Source organism: Platalea leucorodia (assembly GCF_965183815.1).
Source record: "Platalea leucorodia genome assembly, chromosome: W".
Lineage (NCBI taxonomy): Eukaryota > Metazoa > Chordata > Aves > Pelecaniformes > Threskiornithidae > Platalea > Platalea leucorodia.
Genome location: NC_138859.1, coordinates 6,676,967 through 6,688,843, shown reverse-complemented (window position 1 = coordinate 6,688,843; position 11,877 = coordinate 6,676,967). Strand labels below are relative to the sequence as shown.

The 11,877-nt window shown below is 64.8% G+C and overlaps 1 pseudogene across 1 annotated transcript; it reads right to left on the bottom strand.

The window, feature by feature from the left end:
- Positions 1-2,594: 2,594 nt before the first annotated feature.
- On the bottom strand, positions 2,595-11,307 carry LOC309601729 (NPC1-like intracellular cholesterol transporter 1; annotated as a pseudogene). Its single transcript has 19 exons — positions 11,254-11,307; positions 9,503-11,022; positions 9,133-9,233; positions 8,880-9,052; positions 8,675-8,803; positions 8,425-8,589; positions 7,962-8,079; positions 7,317-7,444; positions 6,662-6,799; positions 6,179-6,268; positions 5,270-5,460; positions 5,081-5,208; positions 4,488-4,608; positions 4,275-4,330; positions 4,038-4,189; positions 3,503-3,734; positions 3,092-3,205; positions 2,830-2,992; positions 2,595-2,740 (listed from the first exon to the last, which is right to left on the bottom strand). The product of its transcript is annotated as an NPC1-like intracellular cholesterol transporter 1 (transcript).
- Positions 11,308-11,877: the final 570 nt, after the last annotated feature.

Sequence of the window (11,877 nt, the reverse complement as noted above, 5' to 3'; positions counted from 1 at the left end):
GAGGGGCATCGCCTCACATGGGGACACAGCCTCGCTGGGCACCTCACACGGAGGCCCTTGCATAAGAGCAGTGCCTGGCATGAGGGCACCGTGTCCCCTCCCCCCTTGTCCTTGGGGGGGGGGGGTGACCACAGCATCCCCGAGCGCCTCAGCACCCGCCTGCCCCCAGTGCCCACCAGTGCCAGCACTGTGCCCCCAGTGCCCAGTGCCAGGCCAGTACCATCCAAGTGCTATCCCAGTGCCCCCTCAGTGCCAGGCCAGTGCCCCCTTTGATGCCCACCCCAGTACCTTTATGGATGCCCCTGCAGTGCCCTCCCAGTACCTGCCCAGTTTCCCATGGGTGCCTGCCCAGTGCCTGCCAGTACCCCCCCCCAGTAACCTTCAGTATCCCCCCCGTGTCTCCCATTACCCCCAATAACCTCCAGTACCCCCACATTACCTTCAGCATCCCCCAGTGCTCCCAGTATCCCCTACTGCCCCTATTACCTCCAGTAACCCCCAGTATCTCCCATTACACCCAGTAACCCCCACTATCCCCCAGTGCTCTCAGTACCCCTATTACCCTCAGTTTCACCAGTACACTCCATTAACCTCATTACCTCGTTTCCCCAGTATCCCCCAGTACCATTACTCCCAGTACCCCCATTAAACCTAGTACCCCCAGTTTCCCCAGTATCACTCAGTACCCCCATTACTCCCAGTACCCAGAGTACCCCCCCGTTAACCCCAGTACCCCTAGTTTCCCCCAGTACCCCTGTGAGTGTGAGGGTGAATGGTGGGACGGGGGGGGGGGGGGGGGGGAACCAGGGACACTGGGTATGGGGGACACTAAGTATGGAGGGCATGGGAGACACCGGGAATGGGGGGGCACCAGGGGCCCCAGGACTGAGGGGGTTTGGGCTGGGGGGGGGTGGGGGTGGTGGTGGTGTGTGCATGCATGGGGGGCTCTGGGGACACTGGGTGTGGGGACACTGGGTATGGGGACCCCCAGGTATGAGGGGACACAGGGGACAGCGGGTGTGGGGGACACCAGGGGCACTGGATATAGGAGACACTAGTTATGGGGGGCATGGGGGACACTGGGCATGGCAGGCACCAGGCATGGGGGGAACGTGGGCATGGGGAGCACCAGGTGTGTGGGGGGGATAGGGGACACCAGGTATGGGGGACACCAGGTATGGAAAGCACCAGGGGCTCCAGGCATGGGGGGACATGGGGGGGGGGAGAGTGTGGGCATGGGGGACACTGGGCATGAGGGACACTGGGTATGGGGGGGGGGCACTGGGCACATTGGGTATAGGGGATGCCAAGTATAGCATGGGGGTCACCGGTCGCAGGACACCAGGTGGGGAGCACTCCAGGCATGGGGTACCCTGGGGGCACTGGGGACCAGGCAGGGCCAGTCCCGGGGTCCCTGGCTGCTGCGGGTGCCCACTGTCCCTCACCAGGCAGTGCCCCGCATCCACCCCGTCCCCAACGCCACCCGGCACCTCCACACCACCCCCGCCTGCCTCAAGGTAAGCCCCGGGGCTGCCCCCTCCCCGCCTCGCCCACTGTCCCCCCACCCCTCTGACGCCACTGTCCCCATAGACGCGGGCGGCGCGGGTGCGCGTGGGCAAAGGGGACAAGCCAGTCACCTATGAGAAGGCGCATGCCCCCCCCACTACATCGCCCACCGCAAGGGCTGGCTCTCCCTGCACACCAGTGGGTCACCCCCCCCACACCCACCCCCCACCCCCCACGGCCAGTGGGGACCGTGACATGGGGACAGGGCCATGTGGGGCACGAGGCACCCATGGGCACCGCAGGGATGGGGATATATGGGGCACGAGGGCAACATGGGGATGGGCTATAGGGTGTTGTGGGGACAGGGACATGTGGGGCACATGGGTATTGTGGAGGCAGGGATGTGTGGGGCACAGGCATGGCAGGGATGGGGCATGCAGGGACAGGGACACATGAGGGCAGCTGTAGGGATGGGGCATCATGGGGACAGGGACATGGGGCATGTGGATATCATGGTGGTAGAATCATGTGGGGCAGGCACATGGGCGTCATGGGGACAGGGATGTGTGGGGCTCATGGTCATGGCAGGGATGGGGCACAGAGGGTCAAGGCCACGTGGGGCATGAGGGCACTGTGGGGACAGGCCATAGGGCATGGTGGGGACAGGGATATGTGTGCCCTTGTACCTCATGTGGCCCCATCCCTGTGTGCCCCAGCCCAGTGATGCCCATGTGCCTCACAAGTCCCTGTCCCCACGATGCCTCTGTGCCCCACACGGCCCTGTCCCTGTGATGCCCATGTGCCCCACAGAGCTCTGTCCCCACAGCACCCAGTGCATTGTCCCCACTCTCCCCTTGCACCCCATATGTCCCCATCCCTGTGGTGCCCGCGTGCCCCACACATCCTGTCCCCATCCCTGCACAGACCCCATGATGCTTCAGAGCCAAGATGCAGTTTCTATATAAGGTGCCCCAGCACCCCTTGCCCATCCCAGTTAAACCCAGTCCCGAATCTGAGAAAAAACAGTTTAAATACAACAGCAGTAGAAAAAGCAGTAGCGGGGAGGGGTGGTGAGGGGGCAGCGGGGCTCAGCCCTGCCCGGGGACTGTGGCCTTGTCCTTGTCCTTGAAGCGGGGGTTGCTGAGGGCCAGCCCTGCACCCTGCTCCATGCTGGTCACCATGTCCCCCTCCATGTCCCCTGCTGTGTCCCTCACCGGCATCCACGGGCTGGGTCCTGTGTGGACAATGGGGACAGTGCCAGGATGTCACCATCCTCCCAGGGGGACATCGGGGACAGGGCACTGTCCCCAGGGGGGGTCTTACCCACGTAGCTGAGGAGGACGGGGAGGAAGATGATGCCATGGGCCAGCCCCACCAGGGTGATGATGAGGTTGAGGTGGAAGAAGAAGATCTGGATGAGCTGGGCCTTGGCGAAGGCCAGCACCACGATGCCAGGCAGGTTGGTCATGGCCACCCCGGCCACCACCTGCGCCCAGGATGGGGTCAGTGACAGCCAGGTCACCCTGTCTCTCCTGTCCCCGGGGAGGGGGTCCATGCAGCCATCACCCCCCCGTCCCATGCCCACCTTGCTGCCCATGTTGACGGTGGCCTCAGCGGCTCGTTCCATCCGGCTGGGCTTGGTGCTGTGGGCGAAGGCGCAGGTGATGTGGGACACGAACTCCACCGAGATGCCCACGGCCTGCGGGGATGGGCTGTCACCCAGGGGCACCCGTGAGTGCTCCTCCAGGCTGGCATGGCAGGGTGCCCACCCTGTGTTTGTGCATCCTGCCTGCCCCATGTCCCTGTGCCTATTTGCAAGCCCCCGTGCCAACCTGCTTGTCCCCATGCACGTGCCACCCCACGTGCCCCATCCTACATGTCCCAGCCCCCTGTACTACCCTGCATGCCCCAGGCTGCTCTGTCCCCATGTGACCCTGTGCATCCTGTGTCCTTCTGCCACCTCCTGTACCCCCAAGCCACCCCATGTGCCCTGCACCACAAGAAGGTTGATGAGGGCCACAGCATTGTAGGGGACACCCCAGAGGGCCATGGCGCCCACAGTGTCCACCAGGATCATGGCGATGGTGAGGAGGGTGGCGGCGCTGGAGCACAGGTCCATGCCCAGCAGCAGGAAGGAGACGACAAAGGTGGACACCAGACACAGTGCCAGCATGATGACGCCCTCGGCCACCACCGTCAGGTACTGCTCATACTAGACGTAGGTCACCCTGCCCAGGGAGCATCACCACTGCACTGGCACCCTGACACGAGCACCGGGCACCCGTGCCGACCCTGGCTGGGCACCCTGACCTGGCACCCACACCGACCCCAGCCCCGAACTGGGCACCCGTGTTAACCCCCAGCAAGGCACTGGGGTGCCCACACTGACCCTGGCTAGGCACCCTGACCCAGCACCCACTTCTGACCCCTAACCAGGCACCAGAGCACCCACAGCACCCTTGGCTGGGCACCCCTCCCCGGTCACCCCATCCTCCCACAGCCAAGCACCCTGACCCATGGCAGGCGCTTACGTGTAGGGGAAGACTTGGAAGTCAGGGTGGGTGCCAGGCACCCGGTGCAGGGTGGTGGTGATCTCCTCGGCCAGGGCACAGGCAGCCTGCAGCGCCACCGTGTACTCCTGCCGAGGTGTGCAGCGGGCGCTGGTACGCCATGAAGCGGGATGCTGCCAGAGATGGGTGGGGTGGAGTGGGGTCAGTCAGGCACCCTAGGGTGCCCCCCCCACCCTGTGCCACCCACCCTACACTCACCCAGGATGGTGCCGTTGGCGTCCATGCTGACCGCTGTGTCGTAGGCTCCCAGACCGCTGTGGGGAGGGGGGCACCCGGTGGGTGCCCATGTCCCCGCACCGATGTCCATGTGTACGTGTGTGCCCACGTGCGTGTGCGTGCCCTCTGTGTACTTATGTTGCCCTCCATTGCTGGTTCCCCTCCCCCCGGGTGCCCCCCCCGGGTGGCACCTACCCCTTGGTGCACTGCAGGGTGGGGCGGTTGTGGAGGAACCAGGGCAGGAACCACTTGAACTCCTCCACCATCGGGCACCGCATGACGTTCAGGCACTGTCCACCCAGGCAGGTGGGGTCACCTGCGGGCACAGCTGTGCTCAGCATCCCGGGGGCACCCAACTGGCACCACGGCAGGCACCCAGTAGACCCCCAAGGGACACCACAACAGGCACCCAATGGACACCATGGCACGCAACCAGTGGACCCCATGGCACCCCAGTAGGCACCCAGTGCACAGCCAATGACATTCAATGGGGACCATGGTGGGCATCCAATGGGCAACCAATTGGCACCATGGCAAGCATCCAATGGGCACCTATTGGGAATACAATAGGCACCCAATAGCACTCAATGGGATCCCAATGGGACCCATGGTGGGCATCCAATGGACACCATCACAGACACCCAATGGCCACCATGGTGGGCACCCAATGTACACCCAAAGAGCACCATGACAGGCACCCAATGTACACCCAACAGCCACCATGGTGTAGACCTCATGTGCCCCCAACGGCCACCATGGTGTCCCCTAGCGCCCCGTTGCCCACTCACTGCAGGTGGAAGGACAGAACTCCCTGGTGAGGTTGCCTAACCGGTGAACACGGCAGCAGCGGCTGGTGGGGTTGAGCCAGTCCAGGAAATCATCCACCCAGGAGGTGGCGGGGATGGCGAGGTAGGACCTGGGCAGAGGCAGGGCTGGCAAGAGGCTGGCAGCACCCCCCCCCCCCCCCCCCCCCACACACATTGGGGAAGCGCATGGCGTATTGGATGGTGTTGGTGAGGGAGTTGGCAGCGCAGCTGGCACTGGAGCAGATGCCGTTGGTGCCGACTGGGGAGGAGAAGTTGTAGCCGCCAGGGGTGATGAAGTAGGTGGGCACCCCCACCGCCAGGTACCGGTTCAGGGCAGCAAAGTACTGCAGCATGTAGGAGTCCTGGGGGGCATCCACCCCCCCGTCAGCCAGGGTGCAGGCACCCACCCACGGCACCCTTAGGGTCCTGGTGGTCCCCAGATGGGGTCTCACCATCCCCATGCATCCTGGTATAGGGCCATGCCACCCCCCCACCCAGTGCATCGCTCCCATGCGTTCCCGTATGGGGCCATTGGCTCCATGGTGGCCGCGCTGTTCCCATATGGGGCCACACCATCCCCACGCTGGCCCTATACAGGGCTATGCTGGCCCCAAAGGGGCTGTACTATCCCTTGCATCCCCATACGGGGCCATGCCATCCCCGTGCTGTGCCCATAAGGGATCATGCCATCCCTGTGGTGGCCTTATACAGGGCTATACTGTCCCATGCGTCCCTGTTTGGGGCCATACCATCCCTGTACATCCTTATGCATTCCAATACGAGGCCATGCCAGCCCTGTACGGGCCCGTGCTGTGCACATATAGCCCCATATGGGGCTACGCTGCCCCCATAAGGGGCCACACCATCCCTGTGCTGGCCCTATACGGGGCCATACTGTCCCCACGCGTCCCTGCATGGGGCCGTACCACCTCTGTGCATCCCCATGCTGTGCCCATATGAGGCCATACTCTCCCCAGGCATCCCTATAGGAGCCATACCACCCCTGTACCTCTGCTGTCCCCAGGTGCCCCATCACCCCCCGCAGCCTGGGGTGGGGGTGCCCCCGGCGCCAGCCCCCACCTTGGGCATGACGAGCTCCTGGTCCAGCCCCACCGGCACCTGCAGCATCAGGTAGAGCCCGGTGCAGGCCAGGAAGAGGAAGAGCAGCACCTGCCAGCGGCACCTCCCGTGAGGGGACCCTGGGAACCCCCAGAGACCCCTGAGCTCCCCTAAATCCCCTCGCAACACCTCTATGTCCCCCCAAACCTCCTGGACCCCTTCAGAGGCTCACAAGCCCCCCATGTCCTATCCCCCCAAGCCCCCCATATCCCCCCACCTTCCAGGCCCCCCCAGACACCCCCACACACCCCACATCCCCCTCTGACCCCCAGGAACCTTGACACCCCCATGGCCCCCCCAGCCCCTCAAGGACCCCCCCACACTCCCTTGCTCCCCCCCAGGCCCCCTCCACCCCCCCAGGATACCCCAGACCTCCCCCTACACCCCACATTCCCCCTGACCCCCAGATATCTCTACACCCCAAGGCCCCCCCAGCCCCCTCACTACGACAGGGCGTGCCAGATGGTGCAGCAGCAGCGGAGTGCAGTAGCGGTGCAGCAGCGGGCGCAGCAGACGGGCACCTGGCCCTGCAGGACCCCCCTTGCCCATCCCGCAGCAGCAGCAGAGGTCAAAGTGGGCGGCCTATGGGCAGCGCCAGGCTGGCACGGGTCCTGGCATGGGGGGGTGCCCCCTGCCCACCCCAGTGTCCATGGGCAACCCCATCCCAACCCCAAACACCCTTGGGCACACAGGCACCCCATACCCATCTGGGGCACCCTAAGGGCTTTGGGCACCCCATGCCCACCCTGGGCACTCTCCTGCCCATGGGCACCCCATGGGCACCCCAGGTACCTCAGGCACAGAAACACCCCATGGGCACCCCTATGCCCACCCTGTGCTCACCCTGGGGACCCTCATACCCACAGGCACCCCACGCCCAACCTGGGCACCTTTATACCCATGGGCACACCATACCCACCCTGGGCACCCCATGCCCACCCTGGGGACCCTCATACACACGGGAACCCCATGCCCACCTTGGGCACCCCATGCCCATCATGGGACCACCTGGGCACCCTCCCACCCAGGGTCCCCCAGTGCCCACCCTATGTCCACCCTCTCATGCATGGGCACCCTGTGCCCACCCCGGGAGCCGTACCTCCTGCTGCCAGGCATTGAGTGCCAACAGGACGACAAACCCCGACATCTAGAGGAGGAAGTCAAAGGCGATGGCCAAGGCGGCCGTGAGGGCAAAGGTGCGGACGGCAGGCATGGAGGAGAGGGCGCCTGCAGGCACCTGGTGTCAGTGGGCACCCGGCAGCAGCGCCTCCGCACTGTATTCCCCCGTGCACCTACATCCACTGGGTGCATGATGCCTGCAGGTCACCGTGCCTACTGCGTGTGCCATGCCTCTGTGCCCCCCGTGTCCCTGTGCCCCCCGTGTCCCCACCTGTGCCCCCCATGTCCCTGTGCACACCCTGTGCACCTTGTGCCCCCCATGTCCCTGTGCCCCCCCGTGCCCCTCATGCCCCCTGTGTCCCTGTGCCCCTATGTCCCCCGTGTCCCCATGCCCCCATGTCCTTGTGCCTCCCGTGTCCCTTGTGTCCCTGTACCCCCATGTCCCTGTGCCCCCCCGTGCCCCCTGTGTCCCTGTGCCCCTATGTCCCCCGTGTCCCCATGCCCCCATGTCCCTGTGCCTCCTGTGTCCCTTGTGTCCCTGTACCCCCATGTCCCTGTGCCCCCCCCGTGCCCCCATGTCCCTTGTGTCCCTGTGCCCCCCTGCACCCTGCGTGTCCCCGCTCACCCAGGAGGAAGCAGATGACCTCGGAGAGGCTGCAAAGCAGCATGCTCGGCGCCACCTGCGCCAGCACCCACCCAATGTGCTGCTCCCGCGTCTCGCCCAGCTCCTGCTGCGACTGCTGCTGGCCGGGGTGGTGAGGAGGGGGTGCCCACCATGGGTGCCCCCCACCCCGGGGACCCCACACAGGCACCCACCACCCAACCTGGGGCATGCCATGTGCACAGCGGGGACCACTGTGCCCCATGGGGACCCCTGCACCCATGGGTGCCCCATACCCCTGCACCCCATGGGGATGCCCCCACCCAAGGGTGCCCACCTGCCCCATGGGGACTCCCATGTCCCCAAGGTGTCCCGGTGCCCCATAGGGACCCCTGTCCCCAAAGACATCCCAGTGCCCACCTGCCCCACGGGGACCCCATGCCAACAGGTGTCCCCCATGCCCCCCCCGTGCCCACCGACCTGGTACAAAGATGAAGATGTCTGCACCCACAGTGAGGACAAGGAAGGGCACAACCTCGAGGATGATGAGGGATGAAGGCAATCCCAGCAGTGCCAGGAACCCCATGGAGGAGAAGACAGCACCCAGCACCACGACAATGCCCCCCAGCGCCAACGTCACCTTCGACTCCACCTGCAATGGGGGGGGAGGTCACCCACTCAGCACCCGGTGGGGCACCCTAAGGTGCTGGCATCACCCCAACCCTCCCAGCACGTACCAGGACGTGGCGCCAGGCCGTGTACTCGCCCAGCGCCAGGGAAATGTAGGCAAAGACCACGAGGTAGCTGATGGCGAAGATGGGGATGTCCTCCCTCGTGGTGCGGTTGATCTCATCCTCCAGCGAGTGCTGCCAGAAAGGAGATGGGTGAGGGGGTGCTGGGCACCCTAGGGTGCCCCCCCCACCCAGCTGGTGGGTGCTTCACCTCAGACATGAAGGTGACGGAGAGGTTGGAGCTGTAGGTGTGCTGGAAGTCACCCACCACCTCAAGGAAGCGGCGCTCCCAGCTCAGCACCCACTCATGGCGGGGATCGTCACGGGGGAAGTTGTTGAGGGAGTAGGTGATGATCAGCGCCTCCGCCTCCGTGTACTCCGAGCCTGCGTGGACAGCAGGTGACATCCCCCAGGTGACATCCCATCCGCCGTGCCCACCCATCCTGGCGCTGCCTGGCGCTTACCGGGGTAGCCACTGAAGGTGATGTAGGGGAAGATGGGGCCGCTGTACTCAGCCATGCAGCTCAGCTCCAGCGTTGTGATGTCCTTGAAGGAGAGCAGGGAACTGGTGGGGACACGGCACCAGATGAGCAGGGGCTGCACCCACCCTGACCCTACTGCAGCACCCTGCAGGCACCGTGCCATGCTGGGCACCCCATAGATAGCACGCCAGCCCCAAAGTTCAGCACCCCATGGGCACCGTGCAAAACTCATCACCCTGCGGGTATCACCCTGACCCCACAGCCCACCACCCCATGGCACCACCCCACACCCAGCACCCTATACCCATCCCCCCGACCCCATGCCCCCCCATCCCCGGGAAGCGGCACCCACTTGATGCAGTAGATGAGATGGTCGTGCCAGTCGACAGTGCCCATCTCCTTGCCCTCGGTCTGGGTGGCCGTGGTGGCCAGGCAGGTGCTGTTGTTCTGGAAGTACTGGGTGATGCTGTTGACGCAGCAGTCCCCCAGCCCGGGGTCCGTGGGGTTGAAGGGGGCGTAGCAGACATCACTCAGTGTCACCTCCCTGCCCGACACTGGTGCCCATGCCATGGCAGCCGCCAGCCGCTCCTGCAGCTCCAGCAGTGCCTGCAGCACCTCCTCCGACAGCACACTGCTGAAGTTCTTGGCACCAAACACCACCGATTCATAGTCAGAGCTGGGCCAGCCCGGTGCTGTCATGATCACCTGGTTGGTGTGGAGGAAAGGACCAAAGTGTTGGTCGTAAAAGGCTTTTTCTTGCTGGGCACAGCTGCCCAGCGCCGACCACAGCTCCACTGGATTGGTGGCGAGATGTAGGGTAACCAAACCAGCCGATAAACTGCCAGCCAGCACTGCCACCACGACCAGCACTGCCACGGGGTGCCCGGCCACCAGCATGCCTCACTGGCAGAAAGCCCATGCCAGGACACGGTGGCTGGCATCACCCAGGCGTGCCGAGCAGCCAGTGGCACGTGCTGGCTGGGGTGTGGCATTCTTCTTGGACCGCCAGTGCCGGCACAGCAAGGCAATGATGAAGATGAGGGCGAGGAGGCCGAAGAGCAGCCCGCAGAGGACCAAGGCGCCATCGGCATTGCCCAGGCGAAAGGGGGGCAGCAGGCCAGGGGGGGCGGTCACCAGCAGGCAGGATTCAGCACAGTCCTGGCAAGAGCAGGGTTGCTCCTGAGTGCTGAGAGCCTGGTCACAGTGCCAGGCCTGCCCAGCCAGCGGCACGATGGCATTGCCGGGCTGCGTGCCCTTGGGCACCAGCTGGAAGTCGATCTGCAGCGGCACCAAGCCGTTGTGTTTATCCCCTTGGAAATCCAACCAGCGCTGGGTGGTGCAGAGCCGGGCACCGTAATGCCCGCACATGGTATCAATGGCATAACCGCCAGTAGCCGGATGCCCCGGCAGGAGGTAAAAGGTGTCGGCGAAATCCTGCTGGTAAAAACATTGGTACTCCACGACAGCGAGCTGGGGCTTCCCCAGCACCATGGTGCAGTTGACGATGCAAGTGATGTTGGTGAAGAGGCTCTGGTTGGGGCTGCAGATGTTGTTGCAGTAAAGGTTGGCGAAATTCCTGGCACACACCGGGCAGCAGGAGAGGATGGTGCCAGAGAGTGCCACGCTGAGCTAGAGGGCACCCAGTTGTGCCAAGGAGCAGCAAATGCATGTCATCGTGTTCTCCTGCACCAGCTCGGGGCAGACGGTGCGGAGCAGCGCCAGCAGCGCACCCATGGCCACTCGCGCTGGCGTGTTGGAGAGGCAGGGAACGTTGGAGGGCACCAGCAAGATGTTCACCTCTGGGTTGCGACCGCATTCACCATAGAAGGCACAGTAACCAGCTTGGTGCTTGGGAGTCAACATCGGCGCGGCCTGCGGCAGCTGGGGAGGGATCAGTGGGCAGCGCCCCATCCCGTGGGGCACGACACCCAGCCCCTCCAAACGGCACCCGATGGGCACCGCTCCAGCGTCCCCCGGCTCTGCCGCCCCCAACCCCTCCAAGCCTCACCCCGCCGGCACCACCATGGCTTTGCCACCAGGGGCCACTGCGTCTCAGCTCCTGGCACTCCTCAGGCTCAGCCGTGCCAACCCCCAGGCACCTACCAGCGCCAGGAGGGTGCCAAGCACCGCGCCAGCCAGCGCGCCAGACCCCGGCATCCTGGGCAAAAGGGTGCCGCCGGCTTCACCCGGCCCCTATAAGTCCCCGTATGCCGTGGGCGGTTGCCCACTGCCAGTGAGGTCTTCTGGCCTGATGGCACCGAAGCCAATCAGCCCTCGCCGGAGCTGTAAAGCCCTTGTGATCATTAACCCCGATCGATAGCCGCGGCCAGCCGACGCATCCCCGCCGGGGAGGTGCCCGGGAGCCCCCCTGCCCGAGGAGGGGGCACCCCACTTCCCTAGCACAGCCTTGTTTTGAGGTGAAAAAGGGGGAGTTTTGGAGCCATGCCCACCCAGGATGCCCCGTGGGGTCATGGCTTTCATGGGGTGGAGAAGAAAGCAGAGAAGCCGTGCCAGCCATAGGAAACTCATCCCGCCAGCCTGGCACCGGAGACATGGGTGCCTTTGCAGTGCCATGGCGCATGCCAGGCCACCGGGAGCAAGGAGGAAGAGAAACCGGCTGCCTCCCCATGCTGTGCAGGCAGTAAAACCTCTGCCGTTACCGAAGCGGGGCTGCTGTGCCCGCGGCAGGGTGCCAGCGCCAGAGCCCTCTGCCCTGGTGCCAGGAAG